We start from the raw sequence: 21,333 nt of genomic DNA, 5'->3' as shown, positions 1-21,333 counted from the left end.
AGACACGGAACGTTTCCGATTGAATCCGATGCACCTCAGATCCGGCAATTCCGGCGCCGTATACGTCTGGATCCTTCATACGTTTCGGGTACAGATACGGGACGTTTCCGAGCAAATTCAGACAAATACCAGGTACAGCTCAGATCCGGCAATTCCGACGCCGTATACGTCTGGATCCGTGATGCGCCTCGGATACCTGAGGATATTTGCGCGGATCCTTCGTTTTCAGATATTTGTCAATATGGCAGAGATAATCGGATTGTTTGTTTATCGGTAGTTGCTTCGGATCCTAACCAACAAATACACACTGCGCGGCATGATCTCAGATCCTGAAAAATCCAGCGGATCCGCAATCGTGCATCATAGCAGATACGGAACATTTCCGATTGGATCCGATGCACCTCAGATCCAACAATTCCGACAAATCCTGACGTATACGGAACGGATTCGTGTCCGATCTCCCACAAGACACTGCGTGTCATGACGTCAGGCGCGAGAAACGGTTTTGTCGGTGAACAGCACGGAGACAAGAACGGCGTTTCATCACTCTCTGTGCTTAACATGGCATCGTCAGAGCCTACCATGGTCGACCAGTGATTTTTAGTGACTTGAGAGTCGAAGGGGATTCGGTGTAAACTCAAACGCGCGGCATTGCGAAGTAGTCTTCTTCGTGCATGCAATATTCGTCGCCCCCCTCCCCCTTGTAAAGTTGGTAGGGAGTCGATTCATCATTTAGAGGGACTGCCCTTTGGTAAGTACAAATTGGAAAATTCCTGTTTCTAACTAGTTTGAACGTCAGTTATGCTCCTATTGTGGCTTGACATATCATCGCATTTGCATGACAATAAGAATTGTCCAGTCGACCTGCACTTCTACACCGTTAGGATCTAGGAAATTTATAGCTTTCAATTTGTTCGTTCTTGCCAATGGTCAACAGACATTTGTGTCTGGTTAACGTTTCAGATACAACATAGCAAGCGGTTGAGGGAAAGATAATTAAAGATATCCTGTAACGGAAGAGAATGTCATAAGTATTTGTCCCACAAAGGTCCCACAGTTTGTGGATAGTGAGCTGGAACTTGTGTGGAGGTAGTAGTGTGTTCCAGTGATTATTGCATTCAGTTATAGCTGTACATGTTTGATCAATATCATATTCAAGTTATGAATGTAAGTTTTACGTATTCAATTAAACGATGCCAGATTCATTTTTATAAATGTGATTATGTGATATGTTTAATATTTGTCATTGTTTCCCTTTATCTATATATCCTATACAGCATCGGCAGATACTTCCTTCACAAATGCAGCACATGTTGTGAGGACCTTAGCTTGGCTTGGCTTGGAACAAAGCAATCAGCTGTCAGATGCTCAGAGTACCTCAGGCTCCTTTGGTAAGGCTTAAGTCCATCATCGGTACACTTCAATGTTAGCTGAGACAGGCATGATGGATACCCATTGTCCCTTGTTTTTTGTTAGCTGCTGTGATGAAACGAAGCCCATCACAGCAAGGAGGTTATATAGTCTATATAACCTCCTTGATCACAGTTATGTCAAAATCATGTGACATGTTACTTAAATACTAAGTATGTGAATTGATATTTATTCATCATTTTGTTTTAACATATAGGAACTGGTTCATCACAAGATGAACTCCAAGCTGAGTCCAACATGCAGATACAGAAGAAATCAGCCTTGCCTGTACCTTACCAAGAGTGCATGGAAGAAGTGAACTCAGATGTAGTCAGAGAATGGGGAGAGGACGATTCTACACATGCAGTTCCACGGCATATACTACTTACGTGTAAAATGTGGCATGTCATCATGGGAGTTTTTCAGACAGTATAATGTTACTTTGAAGTTTCTATTTTCAATCTCTGTATTTAAAATTAATTGTATCTGATATCTTTTAGACGAAGAGCTGGCCACAAAGGCTTTCATTACTTGAGTAGAATATGTAGAACATGTAGAAATATTTGGTCCAAGTGCACTATACAGCAGTAAATATTACCACCATGATGTGATGGTTGTTAATTGTAATACATTTTATAACAATGGTGCTTACACAACTCCAATTTACCGACATTAACCTGCATATGCAGAGGTGCTTTGAGTATGTGGATGTCCGTCGGCCTGTCTTAAACGAAATGGATTATTTAGCCACATAGAGCTTCCGTATTGTATTTGATAGTTTTTGAACTTAGAAATGCATATATGTTGAAATATGAAATAATGTTACATTCAGGCTTTCCCAAAACTTCCTGTCATTGAATAATAATGTTTTGGGTATCGTTAAATTAAGAATGCACGCGTATTTATGAATAATCAACCATTCTATCAAACTTTGTGTGTTTGATTTGTACATATTCGTGGCAAATACAAACATATTCAGAGTCACAATATGTCAAAGATTGTAGAAAGTCTGTATGTTGGATCAGTCTGTATCCGTGGCAAATACATACTGTACGTATCTTTCAGGATCTTGGGCAATTTCGTGCAATGTACGGCCCCATATCCGTCGAAATTTTTTTTGTATTCCTCCGGATCTGAGGTTCCGGATCACAGTCCGCTTGTATCCGTCTGTATCCGCAATTTTCTTTTAGAAAATACAGAAAAATTCCTGTACGTATCCGTCAGGATCTCTGGCATTTCCGTACAGTGTACGGCTCCGTATCCGTCGAAAAAACCTCATTTTCGGATTGTCCGGAAATATTCCCGATCCCGGTGCGGAAATTTTCGGATCCGTTAGGTTGGATTCGTCAGTATCCGTCAGTATCCGCCAAAAATACAGAAAAATCCCTGTACGCATCCGTCAGGATCTGTGGCATTTCCGTACAGTGTACGGCTCCGTATTCGTCGAAAATACCTTACTTTCGGATTCTTCGGGAAATATTCCATATACCGGTGCGGAAATAGTCGGATACGTTACACGAATCCGCATGTATCCGTCAGTATCCGCCAAAAATACAGAAAAATTCCTGTTCGTATCCGTCAGGATCGGTGGCATTTCCGTACAGTGTACGGCTCCGTATTCGTCGAAAATCCCTTACTTTCGGATTCTTCAGGAAATATTCCATATACCGGTGCGGAAATAGTCGGATACGTTACACGAATCCGCATGTATCAGTCAGTATCCGTCAGTATCCGACAAAAATACAGAAAAATCCCGGTACGTATACGCCGGGAAACGAGGCCATTTTGTGCAGTGACAGTGGTGCCAAGAGCTTAGCGTGTCACCCAGCGACGTCCTGCAAAAGATTCACAAGTTTAGAGGGAGTAGAATCATGACTTTCGAGACCTTTTACAGCAAAGGGCAATTCTCCACGTAAGTATTTTTTCGAATGATTTCAGTCAAGGTTTGCATTACGTACCTGGAGTGACCTGACGGATGGACTTAAGGTAGTAGTAGTCACATGGCAACACCGCCCACTTGCCTTTCCCTTCCCGGCCCTTGGCTATGACCTTGGCGTAGGAAGCGCAACCGTTGCCATCCGGCTCATTTGGTGCCCATGCAGCAAAGGACTGACCCAGTGCAGAACCATCCACCCACTCAAAACGCCCTTTCTTGCGCTGATCGTGCAGTCCAATCCAGAAGCCACCATCATCCACAGGCACGTATAGGGAGACCAGAAAGGCGTTGGTCTGAGCGTCTCGGGGCATGGCGAGGGTGCCGCCGTCTGCACGACAGGTCGCGACCGCCTCGTCGAAGTTCTTGATTTCCTCAAAGAGTTTGAAGCAGACTCCACGTCCTTCTGTGTAACCTCCTGGACAAGATGCTGTTAGAAAGATTTGAATTAACAGAGGAAGGAAGGAAAAATTCATTTTCACACTGACGGCTTATCAATAATATTATTTGCGCTTTTTGCGCAATTACGTAGTCGATCGTTTTCTTGAATAAGCATTTTGCATAATTTGAATTCATCTTTGAAATTTTTGAAAACAACACAGTTTCAACGATAAAATGACAACTGCTGAAAGATGTAAAAAATAGAGTTCCACGGCCTCATACCTCCGCCAAATGATGTTAACCTTTTCAAGTGACGAATCATCAATGTCTGTTATTGGTTATGCAAATACGGTCCTCACTCGCATAAATTATATCAGTTGATCATCTTCTCTACCCAGAGAGCACAAGTTGTTCAAAGTTTGGAATTTTTGTCTTGCAAAGAAGGCTGTTGTAGCATTTCCTCATTGCTTATGAAAATGTAGCCCTCATTAGAATGCTTTGCGTCTAATGATATCCACGTTAACTTAACTTCAAAATGCCACAAGAACATAATTCCTATTATCTACCGCTGTTGAACTATAGTATTTCCTGAATGATTATGTAAATTTGGTTCTCATTTGCATAAATGATATCTATCGATATTCATATCTTTCTCAGTTATAGATGTCACATGTTTGAGAGTCCTATTATGGAATGCAGCGGATTTATAAACTTTCCTAATTGATTATGCAAATCATCTCCGGCTTTCCATGATACTAGTAGGCATATGATTATAAAAATCATTGCTCAAGGTATGTACATACCAACAACAATGGCGATCCTTTTTGAGTTATTCTCTTTCCATCTCTGAAACGAAATTGGCCCCTGCAGTTGCTAGGGGGTCCAAACATACACGACCTACTCTCTCTCCCAAATTCTATCGACCGCTCAAAAATCATGACCAAATCTAGAACACGAGGTATCGAACCGTAAGTTCCACTGTAGTACCGTGCCTCTGGTAGTCATATCGGGGATCTACCTACCCACCTATCAAATATCAAGACAATTCACCCGGGCATTCTCGAGTTATCGTGTTCACACACACACACACACACACACACACACACACACACACACACGCACACACACACACACACACACACACACACACAGACAAACCCACTCGAAAACATCACGGCAGAAGGTAATGAATGAGTACACAGTCGACTTTCCGCACGTGATGGAATTTGTGTTTCACCTGCATGTTCATCCGGTCCGTTAGGGCTTAGACAAGGCGGCCCCCGGGGCCCAGCTGGTCCGGGTGGCCCGTCCTTTCCCACTGGGCCAGCTGGCCCCCTGGCTCCCCTTTTGCCCGGAGGTCCTGGAGGCCCGGTGGACACAGGCCCAGTGGGCCCCCTTGCTCCCTTTTCTCCCGGAGGCCCGGCAGATACAGGACCAGCAGGCCCTTTGGCTCCCTTCTGTCCCGGAGGCCCGGGAGGCCCGACAGACACGGGGCCAGCTGGCCCTATTGGTCCCCTTTCTCCCGGAGGTCCGGAAGGCCCAGGAAGCCTGAGAGCCTGAGCCACTCCTACTCTATCTCCTAAAAAGATAGAATCCCAATTCAGGAAGACCCAGTAGGTATACCTCTGGACCCAATGGCCCCATTTGAGTCAAAGAGTCATATCACATAAGAACTTTATTGCACGACAATTGTATGTGCTACAAAGTATAGCAAGAACAATAAAACACAATACAAAATAGAAGTATAGAATAAAACTTCTGACACCCTAATTGCTAGTACAATACAATAAGGGCCACCATACGTTTTTTGATATATGTGTAGTGTTATAATCGGGTTGGGCTAATCATTAGTTTCGGTATTTTTTTCTAGTGACAAAGCAGTCGTTTAAATTTACCTATTTTTTGCATTGTGGGGGTTGTTGCATTTAAATATATACTCCAAACAGTCTGTAGCATCGAGACTCTCAAAATGTGTTGTACTTGATTTGAGAAATGTGAATAACTTATGACGTAAAACATCATATCTAGAGAATGTCCATGACAACGTGAAATTCATCTTCAATTTGCATTGGACAAAATAGGAATCACATTGGCCCTTGGCGTGGAGGGAATTGCCAGCATGTAGTATTCGTCACAATATTTGAACGTATAATGTGTCTAGTCATCATATAAATAGTTCCAGAATATAAGGCAACTCGAATTTCATGGTAATCCATATACCCCTTTCGCTAAAAATGCATAAACCGGCCCTTAGACTTCTTGACAAGGTCATAAACCGTAACTCAAATGGTACTATTGCACTAGTCTACAGATCAGATTGTAAAACTTTCTGGTATGAGATAGATATTTATCTCCATGAAAAATGGAGATTTTTTCATGCAGATATTAATTGTTTTAAGCGTGTTTGTGTATGTGTCTGCGTGTGTGTTTGTGTGTGTGTCCGGATGCTTGTAGTCAGCATAACTCAAGGACGTCTGGACGTTTGGTGCATTGGCGTTTTGATGAACGACAGATTTAATATGCAGGTAGCTTGGAAAGAGATGTACACAATGTATGGCAAATTATGCGAATTGGGACGTGATTTGCATAAGTAATGAGGACAATCTATATTTCCATTCTAGGTATGTTTTGGCAGCTTGCACCTGTTAGTTTCGAAACTACGTCAAGTATTCCCCAGGGACCCGACAGCTAGTTGCCAAACCACAAAGGGATACACAACCAAACCTGTATACTTGTTTCTATTAGATTCATTGATAGATAAAAGATATGCAAATCAAGATGGTGTACTCACGTTCCAGCTCCTGTACACGTGCTTGCAGGCTTCCCACCGCCCCGGAAAGCTCTTCCACTTCCTCGAAAATGGTGAACCTTACTGTATAAAAAAAACCGGCCGATAAGCTTTACATAAGACATGTTTGTTTTCCTTGATTTCCGCTTTTCCTGTGATATTTGATGACAGAATAATTCTTATGATTATTATTTTGTATAACTTTGATCTATTTCTCTATATATTGTAAATAGTAATTTGATAATGTACAGTGTAATCTTATTATGTTTACAGCTGAATTTATTTTGTAGTTCCTCTTCTTTTCCATTTGTTTCATTAGGATTTATGGTACAATTTCAATTTGTTCTTTCGTTAATTTTGCTTAGTTTTGATTATGAATAATTTTGTAAAAATTCCAATTGTCTAGTTTAGGGGAAGCCCATGAAAAGCCACCTAGGCTTCTGGCCCCCCTGCATGTTTTCTTTTTGTCCTGTTCGTCTTTTCATAATTGTACATATATGCGAATGAACAATAAACAATGATATAAGCATTACCGAGTCATATCTATCATACGACAAAAAGGAGACTGACCTGCGAGATATGATGATAGTACGGCAATGACCACGACGAGCGCAGGGCTTGCGATTTTCCAAAACTCCTCGCATCGGCCGGCGCACTTCGTCTTCTTTTTGCCAGCTGCTTTTAGACATTAGACATAAAGATCTTTTCTTGCATGTAATTGTTCAATATTGCCGTAATTTACAATATAAGTGTACCAACATAGCCTTGAAGTTTTTTCTTATAAAAAATGCACTCCTTGTCCGCTAATATTTGTAGAAAACAGGAAGAGAACAGTATAGAAAGGATACAAAACATGTAACAACTTTTTTTAAGTTTTAAAGATAGATTAATCAATCAACAATATTTTCCACACTTCCGGACCAGTGTGTACATTAGATCTTGTTGACCGCGTGCTGGTATCTAAGTTTGTATAAGAAAACAGGTTCTAAATACAAATATCTTTGAATCAAAGCGAGAACCACAACGCAATACAAGAACAGGGCTCCGTAATCTGAAATCCGTACCTGTTCCGTAGGCGTACAGAGGGTTGGGAAAACAATCAGTCTGGGGCTCCAGCATGGGTGTGGGGTCTGGAGGATCTGGGGAAATTACGGACTTATTTTTCTACAAATCAACGTTAGAATTGTCGGGTCGCTCAACCTTTAGAATCTATCATTATCAACAAATAGTTTGATTATCAATAATGCTCACATAATTCGTTGAATATAAAATATAAAATTCTTTAGCATTGCTGCATTTTAAAACATATATCATCATTGCCTGAAAGTTTTTCAGCCATAAACTGTATCGTTATTTGTAGACGATTGGAAGAGAATATTACAAAAAGATACACAACTTGTAACGACTTTTAAAAGATTGACTCAAAATATCAATTAATCAACGTAAACTCACAGTGTCTTTCCAAACATACAGAGACCCGTGTATACTGTATATCGCGCTAACGGCGTTTTGATGTTTTAGATCTTACGCCGACGACATGCATTAGAAAACGGGTTACTCTAAGTACAACAGTCGACCTAAAATCAAAGCGAGAACCTCCAAGCACGACAAGAACAGAAAGCCGGAAATGAAAACGTTTCACCTGCCACGGTGGGGTACACAGGGTTTGGAAAACAATCGGTCTGAGGCTCCTGCATGGGTGTGGTGGTGTCTAGTGGAAAATTCCAAAAACGACTTATCAGTCAATTCATCTGTGGAAATGCTACCTGTTAGCTGTTTACGTTTTTCAATAGGTAATCCCGGCCACAATGACAAGAACATTTAAAAACGAATCAGTGAAATAAACAGCACAAAAATACCGTAAGTCTTGACAGGGCCTCAGTATGTTACTAGTATCAGCCAAGCACAAAATTGAAAATGTATTCTCCTCACATCAAATCTGATTACGTCTTTAAAACTATCTGAACATCGTTGTTGGAAGAATTTTGACAAGAGGCTTGATATCCTTGTCCCTTGGCCGTTGAAAAGATAAGGAAGGATCTATCGCAAGAAAAAAAGCACAACGTTTCCCTAGCCCTATCATGGAAGCTCATCTGTGTTGGTAGTAATCTAAACTTGCTACATTGTGCCATGATGCTAAACTTTCTTCCAACAATAAGGTGTTCACGGATCAAATTTGTCGTCTTCTTCAGGATCAATAATGACCTATCACTGCCGAACGTAACTCTCGCGAGTTTACATTCCACTAGCCTGTTTGCAGCCGTTACACTGAATTCTATAACTTCAACAATAGGAGGAAAGAAAAAAAAAACTACCTAGAGACAATCGCAAAACATACCAAGACCTGTTTCGCCAGTCTGGGACTGCTGCTGCCCTCCCGACATGATGCCACTTGTCAGGTTTCTGCACAGCAAGAAAACGTCCTGCACCAGACAAGGCACTTGCTGATCCCAGAGTAGCCCCAGACTCAAAGAAATATGAAGCCTTACATCACAGCATCAGGAACCAATTGCGAAGAAGGAAGCAAACCATATACGCTGGGTAACAAATAACGCCCACATCGAGACAAATTATGTGAACATGTAATCGGTTTGGTTGCTAAATATTGAAAACATCCTACAGAGGCATCTACTGCGAGCTTGAACATATCAGAAAGACTTGAAGGGATTTTAAACCATAAAGATCTACTCGGTCAAGCTTTTTTTTTCAAAATGAACCCAGCAACCTAGCATCTCCCGGCATCAGGGATTTGTGCGGAGGCTACAGTGCAGTTCACACATTGGTCTACAGATGGGGTGTCACAACGTTCTTGGACTTCGCATCCATATCCTCGAAAAGTAAGTCCATGTAGAACAAAGCACATGAAGCAGAATAATGAATGCCATATCATCAATTGAGAAGGTTTAAAATTTACGCCTGCATTAAAAAAACTTTTCTTGTTGTGTTTCTATCATAAATGTTATGCTCTCTATTCCTCTCTGTATTTATATATAGCAATGGCTTGTTTACTTGTTTTAACGAACACCAAGAGTACACAAAGGCTCATCTCCCTACAAGTTGTTGTGTATCTTTTTGTGAGCAAAAGTTTTGTAATTGCGGTATCACTGGTATGTGTTAGTGTCACATTACGAAATACGCATCAGAAATTTGCAGTAGGTCCAGCAGAAATTTGTAAAACTTTCGAACAGCTTGAGTTGGTTCCGAAGAACTGTCCGCTGCGTAACGTAAAATTTTCTCGACTACCAGATTGCGGAAATTTTTCCGCAGAAGAAATCTTCGGCAAGGTTGTAGTTGTTTACATTCAGAAATTTGCGTGACACGTGTTGGGCCATTCGCCGCTGGAAGAGCCCATTCTTGTATGCGGGGAACATTTTGTTAAAATTTAATTCTGGACTTTATTAATAAATATGTTTTGTTGTTTCAATAGATATATTGTATTTTCTCTCGCAAATATTGCATTTCTAGTTGTAAGCGTATTTGTTCGATCACTTCGGCCTAAGTCGTTCCACGACGTCATACCTTCGGCCAATCGGCTATTCACTAAATATAGGCTAGCACTTAGCAAGGCAATGTCCCGGTCCTTATTTGTACATGTGATAGATTGATTGTGTAGTAGGCACATGGAAACATTCAGTGAATCCCGTTACCAAGAAGGGTAGTGTATGTGCATGTGCACACTACGGGTTTGATTCTGCAGCATAAAGCCATTCGCCAAGAGGCGCTTTTAAGCAGGAATATTCATACGTAGGTCACCTGTGACCCTGCCCCCTCACACAGTCGACCACGAACGTAATCAGTAGGAAAAAAACACAGCGATATTAGTCGAGTTACTTAAGTTGCACACATCCCAATTCACACTTCCACACACGTCCTGACAATATGTATCGTCAGTAGCTGTACTAAGAAAATGTTGGAATACCCATAGTGGAGCCTCAAACGTCTCTCACTGTGGCCGATGATTGGCCCAGGTTGAATCAACAAAAGAAAGCATGTTCTAGCAACGTTGTTTTGACTACACGTTACTTCCTTATAGGTGCCTGTCTAGCAAGCAAATAAGCAAGCAAGCCTGTCTAGTACATTGACTTTCAACAAAACTATAAATCTGACAGCTTTGACACGTAAACCTCGTTACGTTTGTAAGTGTGCACATCTCTTAGTACATTGAAGTTTGAGCCACCCATGTCCAACACGACGTATATATAAAAATGTCTGTACCGGAAAATTGGCAGACCCGTGCAAGACGTGACTGGCCAAGTCTTCACAGAATCGGGACCGTCTATAGTCCGTACACTAGGACAGATATCACTGATGAAGTCCACAATGAAGTAGGGCTTTTACTGCAGAAGTATTATCATCTTTCTGGTGTCACTGGAGTGCTACGCCAACAGTAAGAAACATTAGTTCATCAACAACAACAGGACGCTATCACTTGCCAGGAACTGAGGAACAGGTAGGGGCGCGCGGGCATTTTAGCATCCAAAATTCTCTCAGGCGACGCGATCGGTGGAGAACATTCACCCTTGCTAGCCTGATGTCGTAACAGTTTGATTGGAACATGATAATTGGATTATGATAATTTAAGCTAGTCTATTTGGTTATAATTGAACTTACACTGGCCTGCAAACGTCGTCTGCATGTATACTAACGTATACTAGGTTGCACCGTGCAAATGTGACGATAAAAATGGCGTCCTATACTAGTGCCTAAAAGTGTGTTTATATGATTTCGTTCACGCACTTAGGCTTCGATTCTCACTCTGAGTTAAAGGATTTTATCACTGTGCCTTTTTATCTTAGTTTAGAAGGGCAATGTCTCCATTTGTCTTCTCTTGCATTGAAGGCTAATCTAGTCTTTGTATGTTTAAGAAAGAGTTTTCCGTACGGTTTTCTTTGTAATAGGCTTTCAAAACGCATGGACGACGACATAGCAATAAATGAACTGAGCCTTGAGAACATCAGCCCAAGGAGCCGACCATCGAACTTGGCGATCCGTTACCAGGAATTGGAGACAGTGGAATGGCTTGCAGCAAAGGAGGAGTTGGACTCTGCTCATAGCAGTGGAAAAGAACTCGTTACACAGTACCTGTGTGACGTTTTTGTGGTAAGATTTTTTAGTCATTACACACAAAATCAAATTTGACACAAGCATAGCTGGCCTGGATACTTGACACGTTTGGTTTTTATAGTTGTCTATCAAATATAAAGCAGTTTCCCCATGTTCCATCTCTATTCGGTACTATGCAGACAAGAGTGGTTTATTCTGCAGAATGGAATAAAATGCATCTATATGTGGCAAATCTAGTCAAGACTAGTGATCCAGTCTGATATGACAGATAATGGATGGATGAAAAGGGGGCAATTCGGCCCCAAAGAAAAGAAATACTTATTAAGTAGAAAAAAAAAAAGTAGAAAAAACTAATGTGTCTAATCTTTCTTTTTGTGTCACGTTGTGTCTAATTCTATTTCATCCTCTGTAACATTTCTCTGCCTTTGTGTGTACAACAGGAGGCGATGAGGATATCAAAGGAGACGTTGACATTGTTTACCACCAGCTTCAGCAGAATGTTGCTAGAGCCCGTTCAAGAGATTGGAAAGAAAGACCCCGTATTAGCGGTTGGTATCTGTTAGTACACTTAAACACATCTACTGATAACTATAAGAACTATTCCCTTTGTTTACGTTATGACCCATCTAGAAAGTTTACCAAAAATCATAACATATTCGACATGGTCTCGGTATGCCAAGGAAAGTAGCAGTGTGCCAGAACGTAATGTGCATATGCGGGACTCCTGGTCATAAGCCTGGCTGGTGAATTGTTTGTATCTATCAATACTCAGTGGCAAAGTCAACTGTCAACAATAACTAGACATCTTTTAACGCATTACCGTGTTTTCTAGTTTTCAGGCATGTATAGGAGTTGCTGTCTTGTAGGTACAATAGAATCAATTTGGTTTCTTTTAGATGTTTTATCAACGTTGCATCGTAAGTTTTTCCGTTGCATGAGATACATTTTCCAACACAGCGTTTGGAACCGGAAACTATATAGTCGGGATATCTTTTAAGTTTATTGCAAACACGACCTTATACAATATGTTCTATCGAAGTGCCAAGGCGAGTCCCATTGAACAGCATATCATAATCGTTGTCTCATGACAGGTAATGGCGGCGGGACAATTATCCAACAAGAGCGTAGAACTCCCCGGCATGCAGCAGGACTTACAGAGGAAAGCGAAGGACATTATCAAAGAGCGGTCGGACAAATGCAACATCGGCGACATTATCAAGGTGCGATATGTTTAACACGTTTGAAATTCTAGATCTTCAGCTTCCTCAGCAAAAAGTATCGTCAAGGAACTAAAAGCACGACAAATGTACAGATAACTAATATCAACTAATATTTACATATGTAAATACTTTGCGTTTGGGAATGCATCTCATTATCATGTATAAGCAGCGACACCTGTGCTACATTTCTATGTGAACCAGTCAGAATTGCCTTGACTGAGAAGGTGACAGATGGTCACCAAAACGTCGGTGGAATAAATCTCTTGGTTGTGTAACAAGAGACTTTCAATTCATCAACTAATATTGTTTTCAGTTGTTTCAAGTTGATTCAAGTTTTTTTTTCGTTTCACATTCTACTGCATTGAGTAGATATTATCATCTGTTTTTAACTTTTCGCTGTCGTATGTCATGTACTTGCTGCCATTGGTTCAAAATAAAATGCGACTCTGTTTTCTGTTGTCACGTCCACAGAGGGTTGAAGAATGCATGAGGAACAAAGAGTAATACCTAAGCCACATTGGGACCATGCCAAGCGGCAGAAAAAGCCTGGAGAGGTACATATCGGAATGCTGCCGACTTGCCTGGCGAATGAACGTACAGACCCCTGCCATGGCGATTAGCGTAGAAACAGACGTACCGTTTGATCCGGCTCTGCACGAGCGTGCGTATGACTGTGAGTCATTCGGAGACGCTACTGAAGTGACAGATTATTACGTTTGGCCCACACTGTTTGACGCAGAAAGTCATCTCCCTGTTAGAAGAAAAGGGAGGGTCTACACCAAAAAGAAGGAACCAGAATCAACGAGATTATAATGGTATCCATGAATACAATCATACAATTATTGAGTGGACAACATTAAACTGCTATTGTATGACAAAGAACTGACTTTTGTACATGTTCACTGGTAATTATAGAGACGTATCAAGAACATTCAGCTTAACTCTAACATCCATGTTTTGAGGTGAGGTTTGTTTTGGATGGTTAAACTACTTTAGAGCGCACAGGTTATAGCAATTTGTTCGAAATAAACAAACAACATGAGCTATTGTCTCTTTGTATTATTGTCTTTATCATTCACCAGCTGAACATGTTTATCTTATCTAATTTTGAGGACTACAAGCTTTAGCCTGTTTCAATCTTTCAAATTGGTAGGTTTTATTTGAAACATTAAGTGAGATTTTACTTGTTCTTTCCAACTGCAGGCTAGTATCTTAATGTATAACATGTAGTCTCGCGCTGCTGCAAAGTGCCACGAACATAATGCGCAAGGTTTCTATACATTATTTACATGACATTCATGTGGGAAAGAATTCAACGAAAGTATCACTTTCACTAAACATCTCCATTCTTTACCCGAAAATAAAGAACGAAATTTCCCTGACTGTATACAAACAGAAATTCAGTAAATCTTGTTCGAATGTGGGAAAGAGAAGTGATTCCGGTGCTTTTTTCTATTCTTCTTTTTCTTCTTCCACATAAAATCGTTCCACGTAGTTAAAAAAAAAGTTAACAGCCATGTTGTTAAGATCCAGAATCCTGGCCTGCGTTGTTAATTTGGCAGGCTGCCCGCCACGGGATAGGTTGAAATATGAGGCTAAGCATAATCTACAGCTCCGTACCACTCTCAAGAAACCCACCATGGCCAGTGTACACAATGCCTGTAACCCCTGAAACTCTGCCTGTAACCCATGAAACTCGTTGTGGTCATTCATCCTGGTATCCGTGGTCTGTATTGTCTGTATTTGAAAGTAGAAGAACCGGTATTCGTCAGGATTATATGAATGTACAATAAAGGCAATCATTATTATTATCATCATCATCATCATTATTATTGATATACCAGTGTTGAAGAACATTGTAGCAAAATCATTTGAATTCGATGTAATTGTTTCTTCAACTGTTGTAGGGACCTTTTGTCATACTTCTCCAGACAGCTCTGGTAACATGTTGTTGCAACTCATGACTGTACAACGTTCACTGGCACACTGTAGCCTCCGTTTTTCAACTTATCGGGGCCAGATTCTTTGGCTGGGGGGCCGTATCTGCTTGGGGACCGCATCTGCTGGGACCCCGTATCTGCTTGGGATCCCATACGGCGGTTACAGGATCCCAAGCAGATCCGGACTGCTTTGTTGGTGGTAAATAAAATAACAAGCAGGTGGTTTGTAGTAAACACATCTAGCACAAAGGAGGTATTATTAGATTCCCCGAATCACTGTTGCTATGGTGGTAGTGACAGTACACTTTGGGATGGGGGTACTCTCCACCTCCCCCACCTGTGTTTTGTTTATCAGTAGATTGTACCACCGACTGTGGCGCAATGACAGACCGCGTCCTTTACATGTATATGTCTACATTTGTATTGCTGTATACCTGCATTCATTGTTCCGCACAGTTCCCATGCCATGGTAAAGCATTCACCTCCCCCGACACACAATATTTTAATAAATCAATCAGTCTTATTAACCAGAACACTGGAATTTTTTATCCCATGCGCTATCCAAAACGCTGATATAAAAAGTGTATTTAGCACTAGCCTCTACCAGGCTCCAGAGGCGGCTGGAACGACTAGAAATTGGCCAAATAGACAGAAAAAACATGCAAGAGTCTGCTATAGGGGTACAATTTGTATATTGAACCCTCCCTCCGTAGCCGACCTCCTTAGCATACTATCCACTCTATTTGGCCAATTTCTACAATTTTTACAGCCATCCGCGGAGCCTGGTAGAGGCTACATTAGCACCCTCACTAGATAGCTAAAATCTGAAATCACTAGTACTGGTAATCGCTTTACATGCATTTCTGATCAGCATACTGTAGTACGTTAATTGTATGGAGATAAGTTTTGTTGAGAACCAGATATGCTGAGGAGTGTCAAATGTTTACAGAACCTTGTGTTGGCTTTCAGACTATATAAAGCTCCTTGCTTCATATTTGTTGTACTGAGCCGAGCATGAAGATAATGTACCAAGAGTCAAGTTCAAACGAATACGGCTCGTGCAGAAGTGAAATCATTTTTTATTCGAGAATAAAAAAATCACATGAAGCCCAGGCCATCGATACTAAATGGCCAATACAAGTGATATGCAGGGCGTCACACATTATTTCATAATGCATAAGAATTTGTGTAAAGTTACAGACCACAGTTGTTATAGAGTTTATTTTATTCTTCACCAACTTCCAAAGCTAGATCTGTTCACGAAGAGAAGTCAGGAAAAGACAGTCATGAAAAGTGTTTTTAAGAAGGTTCAAATACTTTAATACTGAATATGCTAAGTTGACCCTTTCGATAGAAATAGTTTGCCATTATTTTCAGACTTTAAGTCTGACTAGCTTAGTTTCTACACCACAACATTGCTCTGACATGGCCCAACTTTACAGTAAACAATAGTTTGGCCTGGTCTAACTACAGTATTGGGTTTCGCGTTGTGGTGTTCACGTACTGACAAATTAAAAGTTACGAGAACGTTGGGCATTACATTGGATTAACCTCATTCTGACCGGACTGAGAGTACCCCATACACCAGGTATGCAACGTCTAGCACTGAGACACGCGCCTTTTGAAGTTGCCATATTTCTTCAAGTGCTCGAGGTACATTTAGAGTGCTTAGAGTCAGAGGGGGAGGGGCACTAATTAGTGAACAGTATGTTAGATTGTAAGCATGCGAGCTTGCTGTACACTTACGAGGTCCGACGCTTCATAATACACTTAGGTGAAAGCTACTATGGTTTGTGGAAACACTGGACAAAATAGGTTCGGATACACCCATATCCATGCTGTCATTTGTCCGTATTCTTTAAGGATACGAGCAAATATCAGCAAATACCAGCAGACAACTGAAAATTTTTAGCTTTTTTAGTTTCTTGCGTGTACATTTAGATTTGCACAGTCTGGTAATCGACTTAATTGGTCAGACTCTGACCTTAGGTCAATCTGTTTTTCATGTTGGTGGCTAAACAGGTCCACAGTTCATTCACAAACGTCTGACACATGACACTACAAATATTATAATCAACCCGTCACATCCCTGCCTTTTGTTTGTAGCCTCACTCATTGTAGGGTTCTCAAGCTCACATAACATGGCATCGGTTTGTGTGTGTGTGTGTATATATGTATATGTATATGTGTGTGTGTGTGTGTGTGTGTGTTTGTCTGTATGTGCGTGCGTATGTACATTTTTTCTAAAAGTTGGTATGTTCTGTTTCCGTTGTACCACCTCGCTTGCTTATTCCTAATCTCCAAGCAGATGTAAGGATCCGACTCAGTCCGAAAGTCTACTTACTTTAGGAGGTAAGGAGTTAATAGTGTACAAATTTATAACCTAGTGGAAAGACTGAGTCTGATCCTGCGTCTGCTTGGAGAATACTTTTACCCTATATCTTTTCGTCTCTGCAATTCAAAGGTTCAAAGTCAAAGCCTAAAGGTTTTATTATAGAAGGTTTCTTCAATACTTCCCACAATGCTTGCGTGTCGTTATTCTGTCTTACTATCTTCCGACAGGTACAAGATTATCGGGGACGCTTTTGAAGGTGAGTACAATCTCCGCATCACCAATGCCAGCAAGGCAGACAACGGGGATTTTCATTGTTGGTTAAGGGAGGTGTGGCAAGACCCTGCCGAAGCCACCCTTACTGTTAAGGACAGGGTTACAAGCGCTGGTTCAAACATGTACGTTTTCTCTACGAATTGTCTGATCACATTCATTATGCAGTGCTTCGTGCTGAATTTTCTGTGACAGTCGACTTATATATATCAAAATATGCGTTATCAGTAACATTATATAATACGAATCGATGCATGTCAAAGTCTATGTTGTGCCAGAATCGAGGTTCTGCCTTTGTCAATCTCAATTAGATTGAGAGACGGTATCGGTGTATATTCCACAATACGATGATGAAGGTTAGACGTCCATCTAATAAGATACGCCAAAAAGGTACTGAAGCAACTGGATAAAATTGTGAGTCATTTGACTGTTTCAAAGTTTATCCAGTTGCTTGAGTAACTATTTTGGCGCATATACCATTGTCTTTTATCTTGTCTGCTACGTACCAAAATTGTCTATAAACTTAAACAGAGGATCAGTCTTAGTCTTTTCACTGCCATAGAAAAGTCATTCTTCTATCTGTATCTGTACGTGTGCCTTGCATGTCATCAAAGTTCATATGTTAACAAGAGTTCCACGACCTCATATCTCCATGAACAATTTTATTCATGCAAATAACTAACACATTTGCATAATATATGCTTGGTCATAAACACCTTTATCTAACTTACATATGTTGCAATATTGACAGGCCTATAATTTTCGAATTAGATGAATTATGGTGTTTTTGCATTAATTATGCAAATTAGGAATTCATTTGCATAATTGGTATCTGTTGATGCTCCACCTTCCATAAACTACACATGTTACATGTATTTGAGTCTGATAATGGAAAACACTGCAAGTATAGATTTTCCTCATTAGCTTTGCAAATTAAGTCACAATTAGCATAATTTGCACTTCATTGTGTATATCTCTGTCTAAGCTGCCTGCATACTAAGTATCATATTGACAATCCTATTATTTCCAATTAGATGAGATATGGTGTTTTGCAATAATTATGCAAATTAGGAATTTATTTGCATGATCGGTATCTGTTGATGCTCCACCTTCCATAAACTACATATGTTACATGTATTTGAGTCTGATAATGGAAAACACTGCAAGTATAGATTTTCCTCATTAGCTATGCAAATTAAGTCCCAATTAGCATAATTTGCACTTCATTGTGTATATCTCTGTCTAAGCTGCCTGCATACTAAGTATCATATTGACAATCCTATTATTTCCAATTAGATGAGATATGGTGTTTTGCAATAATTATGCAAATTAGGAATTTATTTGCATGATCGGTATCTGTTGATAATCCACTTTCCATAAACTACATACGTTACATGTATTTGAGTCTGATAATGGAAAACACTGCAAATATAGGTTTTCCTCATTAGCTATGCAAATTAAGTCCCAATTAGCATAATTTGCACTTCATTGTGTATATCGCTGTCTTAGCTAACTGCATACTAAATATCATGGAAATCGGTTGTTCCTTTGTTCAGTTATTCTCCTTAGAAGATTTTCACAAAAACGCCCTGCAGTTCCAGAGGAAGCTGCTAGGGGGCCCAAACCTACACCACTTCTTTATTACATCACAAGCTATCTGCCACCCAAAAATCAAGACCACAGCACGTCCAGGTCAAAAGATACAAAGAGTGAAGTTCTGCTGCAGTACCAAGGTCACATACCAGGGGGCCCAAAATCGACCTTGAACTTCGGCTTCACAACACCTGCCCACATACCAAATATCATCGTAATCCATCAAGAGGTTCCTGAGTTATGCTAACTACAGTAGTGCGGAAACACAAGCAGACAGACAAACACACACACAGACACACCCAAAACTATATCTCCATTTTTCATGGAGATAATAAGTATAGTCACTTGATATATACATTATATAACTGCGAGCATAACTGACAGCTCCTTCTATTAATAATTTATTGTATGTTTCTTCCGTTGAAGTAACGATGTTTCTGAATTCTATATAAAACAAGAGTTCCACGACCTCATATCTCCATGAACAATTCTATTCATGCAAATAACTAACACATTTGCATAAGATATGCTTGGTCATAAACACCTTTATCTAACTTACATATGTTGCAATATTGACAGGTCTATAATTTTTCAATTAGATGAATTATGGTGTTTTGCATTAATTATGCAAATAAGGAATTTATTTGCATAATTGGTATCTGTTGATGCTCCACTTTCCATAAACTACATATGTCACATGTATTTGAGTCTGATAATGGAAAAAACTGCAAGTATAGATTTTCCTCATCAGCTATGCAAATTAAGTCACAATTAGCATAATTTGCACTTCATTGTGTATATCTCTGTCTAAGCTACCTGCATACTAAGTATCATATTGACAATCCTATAATTTTCCAAGTAGATGAGATATGGTGTTTTGCATTAATTATGCAAATTAGGAATTTATTTGCATAATCGGTATCTGTTGATGCTCCACTTTCCATAAACTACATACGTTACATGTATTTGAGTCTGATAATGGAAAACACTGCAAGTATAGGTTTTCCTCATTAGCTATGCAAATTAAGTCCCAATTAGCATAATTTGCACTTCATTGTGTATATCTCTATCTAAGCTACCTTTATACTAAGTATCATGGAAATCGGTTGTTCCTTTGTTCAGTTATTCTCCTTAGAAGATTTTCACAAAAACGCCCCTGCAGTTCCAGAGGAAGCTGCTAGGGGGCCCAAACCTACATAACTTCTTTGTTACATCACAAGCTATCTGCCACCCAAAAATCAAGACCACAGCACGTCCAGGTCAAAAGATACAAAAATTGAAGTTCCGTTGCAGTACCAAGGTCACATACCAGGGGGCCCAAAATCGACCTTGAACTTCGGCTTCACAACACCTGCCCACATACCAAATATCATCGTAATCCATCAAGAGGTTCCTGAGTTATGCTGACTACAGTAGTGCGGAAACACAAACAGACAGACAAACAAACAGACAAACAAACACACACACAGACACACCCAAAACAATATCTCCAGTTTTCATGGAGATAACAAGAGTTCTACGACCTCATACCTTCGCCAAATGATTTTGACCTTTATGACTGACGTATTAGGAGTGTTTTTCATCAATCAAAAATCATACCAGTTGATCCTCCTCACCCAAATAACATAAGTTGTCCAAACCTCCTTGTTATGATTATGAGCTTAACAAAGAAGGTTATGCTAACATTTATCATCAATAATGCAAATAAGCTCCTTATTAGCATAATTTGATTCTATGGTGTTCACATTCACACAACTTCTAAATGCCACAAGTATGAAATTGCCGTTATTTACTAGTATGGAATGATAGTAGTTTCTCATTCATTATGCAAATTAGGCCTACATTTGCATAATTTCTTTCTATTGACATTCCTCTCTTCCTCAGTTACAAATGTCACATATTTGAATAGTCATATCATGGAACACAGCAGGTTTTTAAAATTGCCTCATTAATTATAATCTGATTTGCATAATTATCATCCAATCATACAAAGCATCACGTAAGCTATCTACATACCAAAAATCATGACCATCCATCAAGCCCATCTCGAGTTATAGTATTTTCTCATTAATTATCTAAATGAGGTTCTCATTTGCATAGCTGATATCTATTAATATTTCTCTCTTCCTCAGTTACATATGTCACATGTTTGCGAGTCCTATCATGGAAATTGATGGATGTATTAACTTTCCTCATTAATTATGCAAATTAGTTACTGATTGCCACACGTCGCAACCAGAACGCATAGTATGAGCATACAATTTAACACATTTTTACACTTTTCTCCTTAATTATGCAAAGTACTTCGCCCAAAATCTAATCATCTTGAGATTTCCCACATACACACGGACACACCAAATACGACAACAAACCATCCAGGCGTTCTCGACTTATCCTGT

General features: G+C 40.0%; 2 long non-coding RNA genes across 2 annotated transcripts; both read left to right on the top strand.

Annotated features, from left to right (window-relative positions):
* Nucleotides 1–2,399, top strand: LOC136432335 (uncharacterized). Its single transcript, XR_010755518.1, has 3 exons — nt 1–751; nt 1,278–1,391; nt 1,628–2,399. It is a non-coding gene; the product is annotated as an uncharacterized lncRNA (long non-coding RNA).
* Nucleotides 2,400–10,580: 8,181 nt separating this feature from the next.
* LOC136432095 (uncharacterized) lies at nt 10,581–12,126 on the top strand. Its single transcript, XR_010755444.1, has 3 exons — nt 10,581–10,962; nt 11,411–11,612; nt 12,017–12,126. It is a non-coding gene; the product is annotated as an uncharacterized lncRNA (long non-coding RNA).
* The last annotated feature ends 9,207 nt before the right edge of the window (nt 12,127–21,333 follow it).

Source organism: Branchiostoma lanceolatum, chromosome 4 (genome assembly GCF_035083965.1).
Source record: "Branchiostoma lanceolatum isolate klBraLanc5 chromosome 4, klBraLanc5.hap2, whole genome shotgun sequence".
In the NCBI taxonomy this organism is placed as follows: domain Eukaryota; kingdom Metazoa; phylum Chordata; class Leptocardii; order Amphioxiformes; family Branchiostomatidae; genus Branchiostoma; species Branchiostoma lanceolatum.
This window is presented reverse-complemented; position numbering and strand designations above follow the sequence as displayed.